At 48.0% G+C, this 9631-nt stretch overlaps 1 long non-coding RNA gene across 1 annotated transcript; it reads right to left on the bottom strand.

The window, feature by feature from the left end:
• Window positions 1–5170: 5170 nt before the first annotated feature.
• Window positions 5171–8993, bottom strand: LOC123121315 (uncharacterized). The gene is made up of 4 exons (XR_006459664.1): window positions 8597–8993; window positions 8414–8527; window positions 6208–8287; window positions 5171–5420 (listed from the first exon to the last, which is right to left on the bottom strand). It is a non-coding gene; the product is annotated as an uncharacterized lncRNA (long non-coding RNA).
• Window positions 8994–9631: the final 638 nt, after the last annotated feature.

The following is a 9631-nucleotide window of genomic DNA, read 5'->3' as shown; positions in this document are numbered from 1 at the left end:
CTATTAAACGAGCACCTTCTAGGACTTCTTCAAAATAGTGCTCGGCTGAGACCTGGCCTACGGCCGGACCCCGGGTTGCAATAGCGGTTGCCTCCATCACTGCCCAATATATCTTAATATGGGCAAGAACCATCCGCGCACCTTCTATGCACGCCGACCTCTTTACATCGTTGATATGCGGCATAACACCAAGGAATCGTTGCACTAAACCAAAATAACTATTTGGCCTTGGTCCCTTCGGCCAAAGATGATCCACGACAGACCTCATGGCAAGCCCGAACAACCTATGGAGCTCGGCCCACTCGGCCATTTGTTCATTTAACAGGAGCGGATGCGTTGCAGCACTGAACTATGACCAAAACAACCTTTCCACCTCATGATCTTTCTGATCTTTAAAAAATTTAGTCGCATCAGCGGCACTCTTTGCCAAGTCCAAGTACGCGTCTGCAGCACTCCATAATTGATCTAGAGGGGCATGCTTCGGATCTCCGAACTTCGTCCGCAACAAAAAGGGCTTCCCAGCCGTGATATCTCCGGCTTGGCGGAGCTCCTCCTTCGCCGCTCTGACTTTAGAGCGAGTTTCTTTGGCTGCTTCCATGGCCTTCTTCAGGTCAGCCGCTTTCGCTTGGCTTTCCTTTTCGAGAAGCTCATATCGGCCGGCGGCATCTTTCAGCTCAACAGCCATCTTGGCTATTTTATCTTCGCTCTGGCGATGAGCAGCCTGTTCGGCTCTTAACTCTTCGGCCGCCTTTAGGGCAGATGCATCACTTTTCCTGGCTTGTTCGTTGGCTCGGGCAAGTTCCGCCCGGAGGGTCTCCATGGCGGCAGCTCCATCTGCAGCCACAACATATTATAGATACTAGCATCATGCTCCTCTTAATATTTGTTGACCACCCGAAAATACATACCCTGTGCCTCATAAGGCCGGTTGTTCACAAGCGCGATGTCGGCATCTGCCGCGTCAAGCTGTCGCCTCAGTTCGGCAAAATTAGCAGTCCGGCCAGCCACCGGATCCTCAGCCGCCTGCACATAATAGCAGCGCGATCATTACCTGGGACTATGATCCTCTGTTTGCCGCCTCTGGACGGCAACCAGAGTCTCAGGGGCTACTATCTATACAGAGCACACCTAGCATGTGCGGTACCATAAAAATATATGTATATTACTTTGCGTACCTCAAAGCCTCTTAGCAGGCTCGTAAAAGCTTCATTCAACCCACTTTTGGCCGATGAAATCCTCTCAACCACCGTACCCATTAAAGTACGATGCTCCTCTGAGATAGCCGCTTCCTCCAGAAGATCCATCAGTATGTTCGGTTGTGCACCAGACAGTCCCGGACTCTTTATGTTGCTCTCCTTAGGAGCCGCATACTCCGGACTTCAGGCGGCCGAAGAGTTACCTTATGGCCTTGGCAGATCAGGAGAAATCCTCCATGACGACACCTCAGGGTCGTCCGCCCCATGGGACGGGGAGGCAGGGGGAGGCCTTTCGCTCTCCATCATCTCCGGAAGAAGATCCCCCGAAGACGAACTCTGTCGAGAAGGGCTACGAGCCAGACTGCAAGATATATGTCTCGGTTATTGTTCTCAGAGATAAAGTAGGATATATTTACCAAAGTTCACTTACAGCTCGGTTGAGGGCTGGCCCCCTTGCGGGCGCTGTGCGGTAAGGATGCCCTCCGGGCGGGGAACCTGGCGAAGGTTTCTTCCCTCGTTTGGAAACCTCCGTTACCAGGTCTTCAGAGGCGGCCCTTTTCTTTCCTTGGGGAGAGGGGATTCTAGATTCTTCTCCCCGAGTATCCTCCTTCGTGGAGACAATAATTCCCCCAGTTTGGATGTGTAATGTGTGAAGCCCGCTTTCGGCTTCTTTATTCCTCCCTTCATCTTCCCCTGATGGCACTTGATAAGGTGCATGCTCAAGCATCCTGGCTAGCACAGGATCCGGTGAGCCTTCGGGAAGGGGGGCCGAACACCTGATCCTCTCCACCTTTCTTATCCAGTCCTGGCTGAGAGTGATTTTTCAGAATGATGTTGTGACAAATAAAAAAACAGCATGTTCGGTCGCAAAATTACTTACATGGGTATCTGGACGGTTGCAGTTGAGACCCGCATCCTCGGTGGTGTCCGGACACTTTATTCGTGATCCAAAGAACAATCCATACATCTCTTCGAGCGTCACGCTGAAGAATTGTTGAATCGTTCGCGGTCCTTCCGGGTTGAACTCCCACATACGGAGAGATCGACGTTGGCATGGCAGGACCCGACGAACTAGCATAACTTGCATTACCTTGACAAGACTGACATCCCTCTTGAGGAGATCTCGGATACGACTTTGCAATGTCAGCACGTCATTGACTGGCCCCCAGTCCAGCCCCTTGTTGACCCATGATGCCAGTTGGGGCGGAGGGCCCGAGCAGAAGACGGGGCCAGCCGCCCACTTTGTACCTCGGGGAGCTGTGATGTAAAACCACTCCCGTTGCCATAAGTTGGACACCTCCGGGAAGGAACCCTTTGGCCATAGAGCGTCGGCGCCTTTGCTTATTATAGCACCTCTGCATTCCGCGTGTCACCCATCGATCATCTTCGGCTTCACATTGAAGGTCTTGAGCCATAAGCCGAAGTGTGGGGCAATATGGAGGAAGGCCTCACACACGATGATAAATGACGAGATGTGAAGGATGGAATCTGGAGCTAGATCATGTAAATCTAGCCCGTAATAGAACATGAGCCCTCTAACAAAGGGATCAAGACTAAAGCCTATCCCTCGGAGGAAGTGGGAAACAAATACGACACTCTCGTTGGGTTCGGGAGTGCGGATGACCTGCCATTGAGCAGGCAGCCTGTGCAGGATTTCGGCGGTCAGATACCTGGCCTCCCTTAGCTTCTTGATGTCCTCCTCTGTGACAGAGGAGGCCATCCACCGGCCTTGAAGGTTGGATCCGGACATGGTTGAAGGTCCGAAGCGCTTAGCCTGAGCCTTGGGTGTTGGAACTCGAGGTGGGGGAAGGGAAGGATCGAGCGTGGGAAGAAAAGGACAGGCCTTGGCCCCTTTATAAAGAGGGTGAATATCAAGTGTCCTCCGCGTGGCCGTTTGGAACTTGCCTAAAATCAAGGAGTCATACTAACAAGCACGGTTGGGTTACCCACACCCGTATTGATGAGAATCCCGTGATAAGGGGAACATGATCTCTACTTCAACAAGACGTGCCAATAAAACCGCCTCGCAACACGTGTAGTGGCAGGCTGGGAAAAACGGTTCGTAATGACCGGGCCGCGGCATGATGTCACGCTATGAAAAGTTGTCAGCAGATTAGATTTGTGGAATATTGTACTCTCTACGGTGGTGTGTGGAATTTGTTTTGCAGAGCCGGACAAGATCCTTGTGTTTAAAATCTTCTATGGAGTATTCGGAGAAGGAACCCGCCTTGCAATGCCGAAGACAATCTGCGCGTCGGACTCATCATCATTGAAGCCTGGTTCAGGGGCTACTGAGGGAGTCCTGGATTAGGGGGTCCTCGGACAGCCGGACTATATACTTTGGCCGGACTGTTGAACTATGAGTATAGAAGATTGAAGACTTCGTCCCGTGTCCGGGTGGGACCCTCCTTTGCGTGGAAGGCAAGCTTGGCGATTCTGAGAGGGATAGTGTGGACACTGTCATCTTGTTTTGATATGGAGAGGGTGACAGAGTGAGACGCGAGAAACTCTATCAAACAAGAGGCTATAATGGAGTAAAACAATCTCTCCATAGCAGTGGTTTTAAATAGAATACGCGCGTTCCCGGAAAAAAGAAACGAAAACTGGCAGACAATTTTTTAACGTACCAAGAAAGAAAACTCGAGCAAAAACACGCCCCCGCTTCCAGGTCGCGAGAGTCATCGCGCACACACACATAGACATAGACATGCATATCCGTGTTTACGTAAAATTCCATTTCCATCTCCATCCCCAATCATATTTGTCCAACTGGCACATTATTTACGTTGTTAATTATATACGCGGCAATATTAACGTACAACATCTCTTGTTTGTGGGCGTTCGGATCGCTGCCACGGCCGCTCCTGACCAACCCGAACCCTCTTCATCACCCGCGCGTGCTTCCCGCCCGAAACGGTCAGTGCCGCATTCATGCCCGGCCAGAGCGGACGCGACCTCTCACTGGCACCGGCATTGAAGCGTCGCGCCGGCCGAGAGAGTGTCGCCCGCGCCGCTTCCTGGTGCACGCGACTGCTCCGCGTTCAAAGGTCGCAATAGCCGGCCACAACATGCATGTAAAAAGTTCTTGGGAATCCGTGCTACAGCTAGCTGTCCTCCCCAACTCGTCAATCTCTTCCAGTAGTACTAGTACTCCATGGCGCGATCCATCGACAAGCAGGCGGGAAGTTATCGTATACTCGGTTTGCGGTGAGTGGCATGTCGAGCGACCGTGTGGGGTAGAGCCGTGGAGGAGGGTGAGACACGAAGGCGACAGACGTGATTTAAACGTTGGTTTTGCTCGATGGCGCGATGCAACGAAACAAAACGTTGGTTTCTCTCCGTTTCCATTTTTTCTCCGAAAAAACGAAAACTTTCCACTCCATTTTCATTCCTACTCCAAGGTTGCCCCGTTACAACATTCCATCAAATACAAAGGAAAACTAACACGCATCACTACAAGAAATATGTCAACTTGTGACCTTGACTACTGGTCACTAAAAGGTCATTGTTTTTCATTTGTGACCTTTTTGTGACCAAAAACAGAAGGTCAAAAGCTGGCGGTTGTAAACTGAAATTAACGACCTTCTCTGTGAGAAGTTCGTAGACGTTTACGACCAAAACATGCCTACTGTTTTGTTTTGGTCACTAGCTGTCTGCCCAGGCCACGTCGGATCCGACGTGGCAAGCTGACGTGGCAAGCTGACGTGGCAATATTACGACCAATTGAAAAGGTCAAAAATTAGATTCAGCCCGGTCCAATTCAGTGTCTATATGGGCCGTGCCCAACAATTCAGCCCATTTAGTATATTTATTTCTGTTAATTTTTGTCAGCTACATGGGCCAAGCCCAACTGGTCAGCCCGTCAATTTTTATGCACATTTGGCCTTTCAAGAGTATAGGTACAACTTTTTGCAGCCCATTTCTGGTTTACATTCAGCCTTTTTATACATTCAAATAATAATTCAATCCAGGAGTTGGTCCAATACTCTTTTCAGCCCATTCACATATTCATACAAATGATCCTCCTTTTCGACAAATTTTGCAAATAATTTCATATTTCAGCACTAAATATGTTTACATCACAGGCCATAAAGCCCTTTAAAATAGTATCACTTGTTCCTATACAAAACTATCAAATGATACGTACAACAAAACAGAATACAGAAAATTTAGTTCAACAAAAATAAGTTTTCTTCCTCTTCCATCTTCTAGGACACACAACACCTGTGAAAATAAAGATGCCAGAACAAAAATGAAAGGATCAGGCATTAGAAGCATATTGAATACAAGGGAAACAGTCAAACTAAAGAAATAAAAGGCACGCACTGTGAAAATTTTGACAGCATGATTATTTTTTATATTACCATAACAAACAGAAATGTAATTTGATTGCACAAGACATATGGCATTAAGCAAAACTAGCCAATCCTATACAGCATCAATCAAACCTCTCATTTCACTAAGAGATCACAGGGGATACTATGTCGTCGACAAACTAGAACGCTATGAACATGAGATAGAAAGTAAAGAGTCTAGTGTGAAGAGGAGCACACACAATGCGAGTGTCTAGAAACCGTCCTAGAGCAGAACATCGATAATAACATGGGAAAAACTGTGTGTATCCAGTAGCAATTGTTGGCAATTAATAATAAGAGTGAGCTTGATCACGTGCAGACTGATGAAATACGATTCAGTAGCAAAACATAACAATCTTAGCTAATGAGAACCTAACATGATAAAGGATCCACCAAACATGATATGAGAACCATTAAGCAAGCACATATGAGCACCAAACATGATATGAGAACCTTAGCTAATAGGTGTCCATCAAGCGAGTACACATCATACAGGATCAACCAAACACGATATGACAACCAAAGCCTCGACATTCAGGAGGTCACAAGGCCATCCTACCTAGTTTGGTTTCAGGACCAGAACAGAAACTAGCAGGCTACAATGGAGAAGACAAAACTTGAAAAAAAAACCTCATAGACGAGAGAGAGGAATTGACCTTGCGCACAGAGTCGAGGTGGTAGTGATGGATGAGCTCACCGTCGAGGTACATGCCCATGTCCTCGTTCATGAAGGGAACATGTTGCATCCAAATCGAAGAAACAAATAAATTAATGGAAGGAACTGCATCAACCAAACATAGAAGAGAGTTCAGTTTCCAGCAAACACAATATTGTCTTGTCAGGCTGCAAAGCAAGTACTCCATCCACGCGACTAGTCGACGAGCCGCACTGCCAGATGTCGACTCAACCTCTCAACTAGTAGAGACTAGTCGATCAGCCAGGCACAACTCGTCAAGAGTCGCTACCCCAGAACGACTCGACAACACGAAAACCTTGCCTCCGTCCCAAAATTCTTGTCTTAGATTTGTCTAGATACGGATGTATAGACACGTTTTAGTGTTAGATACATCCGTATCTAGATAAATCTAAGAAGGGACGGTGGTAATATACGATCACAACAGTCTAGTCTACTGCTATGTACATATGCACATACACAAAACTTGAAACGGCAACACAACCATTGACACAACAAGATGGCCTTGGGTAAAAGGGGACAAGGAGGACGCAACTCTACACAAAATCATAAAGCAGTAAACAAACAGTCATCATGTCCTAACAAACGGTAATACTTTCATGTTCCTGAAAACAATCTTTATTCTAGGTAACAATCAAGCATCAACGGGAGGAGAGGAGAGGAGGTGCCTCGATTTATACTTCTTGGCCTTAAATAGTTAAGTGAATAGTTTCTGCTCCCGTAGCATGTTATTTTATTCCATGATTAATATGAAATCACCATCACCCAAAAGAAGGGGGCATATGTCCGGCAATGATAAGAAGCTGAGGTGAGAGAAATGGTACATCTCCAGCCTTTATAAACATTATTATTAAAACACACATTTTAGAAAGTAAGCAAAACCAGAGTGGAACAGCAAAAGGCAGTGAGATAGATACATCCAGAAGGTAGATGTGTAGCCTGAATCCCTTTCTTTTACATGTGCAACAACAACATTTGGAACCCACCAAACTGGAGTATAATTAGTGATTGCAGAAACGCAAAGTGGGTGTTGAGACTGCAATGGAAGCAAGATGTGACATACATACCAGCACAAAGCGTTCGAGAAAATGTTAGAACCTTGGCGCACGCTTGAGCACTCTAACTCTGTTTCGGAAAAGCACAGGAACATTCCTACTTTCTTTAGAACTCTCAAACAAACAAATCTTGATTAGATGTGAAGAATACGTCTCCTAGTCAGATTTCAGAAGACATGCACCAGGTCCTACAGCAAGAAATCTTCTCAAAAACATCCAGTCCAACTTGCAAATCATTTGTAAGTTTCGTAAATCAAAATCATGTACTCCCTCTGATCCATATTAATTGACGTTGGTTTAGTACAAAGTTAAACTTTTCTACTAAACTAGCGTCAATTAATATGGATCGGAGGGAGTACAAATATTTGAACAGAAGGTTGCATACAAAAAGAGCTTCATGAGGCATTAATTGAGGATTGGTACATCAAGAAAGAAATCTGTCTCACGCAGGGAAACTGACTCAAAAGAGCAATAGTAACAACCAGCAGGTACTAACGAACAGCTAGCACACCAACCATGCATCAACCGGAAACCAAAACCAAAACCATGGCAACACATGTTGATGCCTCAAAAGTAGACAAGGGCAGCACTAGTTTGACCTATACACGACACAACAATCACTATGAGAAACAGTGAGCATTTAATTTCCTTGTGTTTGATTGATTGACACTCATTCTTAACAGGTCAAATTAGATTCCAGCAGCATATGCAGTAAGGACCCTATCAAAACAAACTAACTAGGGCAGCCCTTTAGCAGAGTAAACAAAGATTACACAAGTGAAAAACTGAATCATCAACCATCATTGCATATGCAGCGAACAAGATTGATAATTTTTCTTATTTGGTTCAGAACTTGAGTGGACCAGGAGGCTTACCCATCGGTTGAGAAGGAAGTTGATCTCCTGCAGTCACACATGTAGCAATCGAAAGAGAAACCCCAGGTTCAGTTTCATTCATGTTGAGTTAAGCAGCGTCCATGAGGTTCTCCTGCAGCATTAGAAGAGAGGGAGCATCATCACCAGAGGAAGGCAATCTAAATCAAGTAGCCCAAAGGAGACAGAGCAGCAGCCGAACCAAATCGAATCAAACAAACAGCCGGAGAAGGGGGCTGACCTGGATGGCGTCGGGGCAGTGATGGAGCTGCGTCCTCCATGGCGTCGGCGCAGGGGAGGTAGCAGCCTTCCCGTCCATGGCGTCCGGTGCGCAAGCGACGGCGGCGTGCTGGATCTGTGAGGGAGACGAGACGAGGTGAGGAAGAGAGGGATGGATGTGACGAGGAGGAGTGAAGGGACTCACCTGAGTCACCGGAGCAACGTCGGACCCACGCCGGTGACGTGGTGGCCGAAACCCTAGCCGTCGAGGAGGGTCGTGCATGGCTGCAGGAGGCCGCGCGCGTCGGATCTGGTCGGAGGAGATGGAGGAGCGGAGCGAGGGGGTCATGTGGGTGTGCTGGACGCCGTCGAATGCTGTCAGAAGTCGCCAGAATCGGCCGCCGTAGGTGGCCTACAGCGCGAGGGAGAGGGAGAGACGAGCGCGTAGAAAATTGGCGAGAGGAGCGCGTCGGTGTGCGCGTGCTAAAGGGGGAAGGTGGGGGAGGGAGGGGAGGGAGGGGGTGGAGGCCGACTGTGAGCTGGGAGGCGACGAGGAGATGGCGGCGAGGAGGAGATGCGGCTAGGTCTATGTCATGAGCGAGGATTCGACCGCGGCCGTGGGAGAGAAGGGGAGGGGAGGGATCACCGGCGGCCGGGGTTGGGGATCGAGAGATTGAGACGGAGGGGGAGCGAGAGGTGGCGGCTGTGGGACGAGAGGGGGAAAGTGGGTCGGGGGAGAGGAGGGGATATGAGTTAGGGTTTGGGTGAGAGAGAGAATGTATCAGGTGAAACGGACGAATCTGTGCACCGAGTGCACCGTGCAATTTTGGTCCTTTGGATGGATAACCAACGGACTATGTTTGACTACTGATGAGTTGTTGGCGCATTTGCAAAACCGACCTTGTATTTTTCTAAAATCAACCCGCACTCTACCCAGTAGTCTGGCTTATTGTCAATAAAACACTTACATTCCATCGAAATAAACCCACTATAGGGAAATCGCAGCGAGAGTTGAAGTGCTGGTTGATTTTGACGAAACAAAGTGTTCTGTTTGCAAAATATGTTCACAGCCCCCTGTTTGCCTCAATCATGTCCATCGTCTTTTAATCTAACAGTCCAGAATGGTGTGGTGCATCGGGTGCACAGGTTTGTTTGTTTCATAGGATACGTTCTCGGGTGAGAGAGGAGGGGGAGAGGGCTGCCGTTCGATTCAGAAGCATCCGACAGTGGTGGATGCATG

The sequence above is a fragment of the Triticum aestivum genome, chromosome 5D (genome assembly GCF_018294505.1).
Source record: "Triticum aestivum cultivar Chinese Spring chromosome 5D, IWGSC CS RefSeq v2.1, whole genome shotgun sequence".
NCBI lineage: Eukaryota > Viridiplantae > Streptophyta > Magnoliopsida > Poales > Poaceae > Triticum > Triticum aestivum.
The sequence above is the reverse complement of the archived record's forward strand: the minus strand, read 5'-3'. Positions and strand labels throughout refer to the sequence as shown.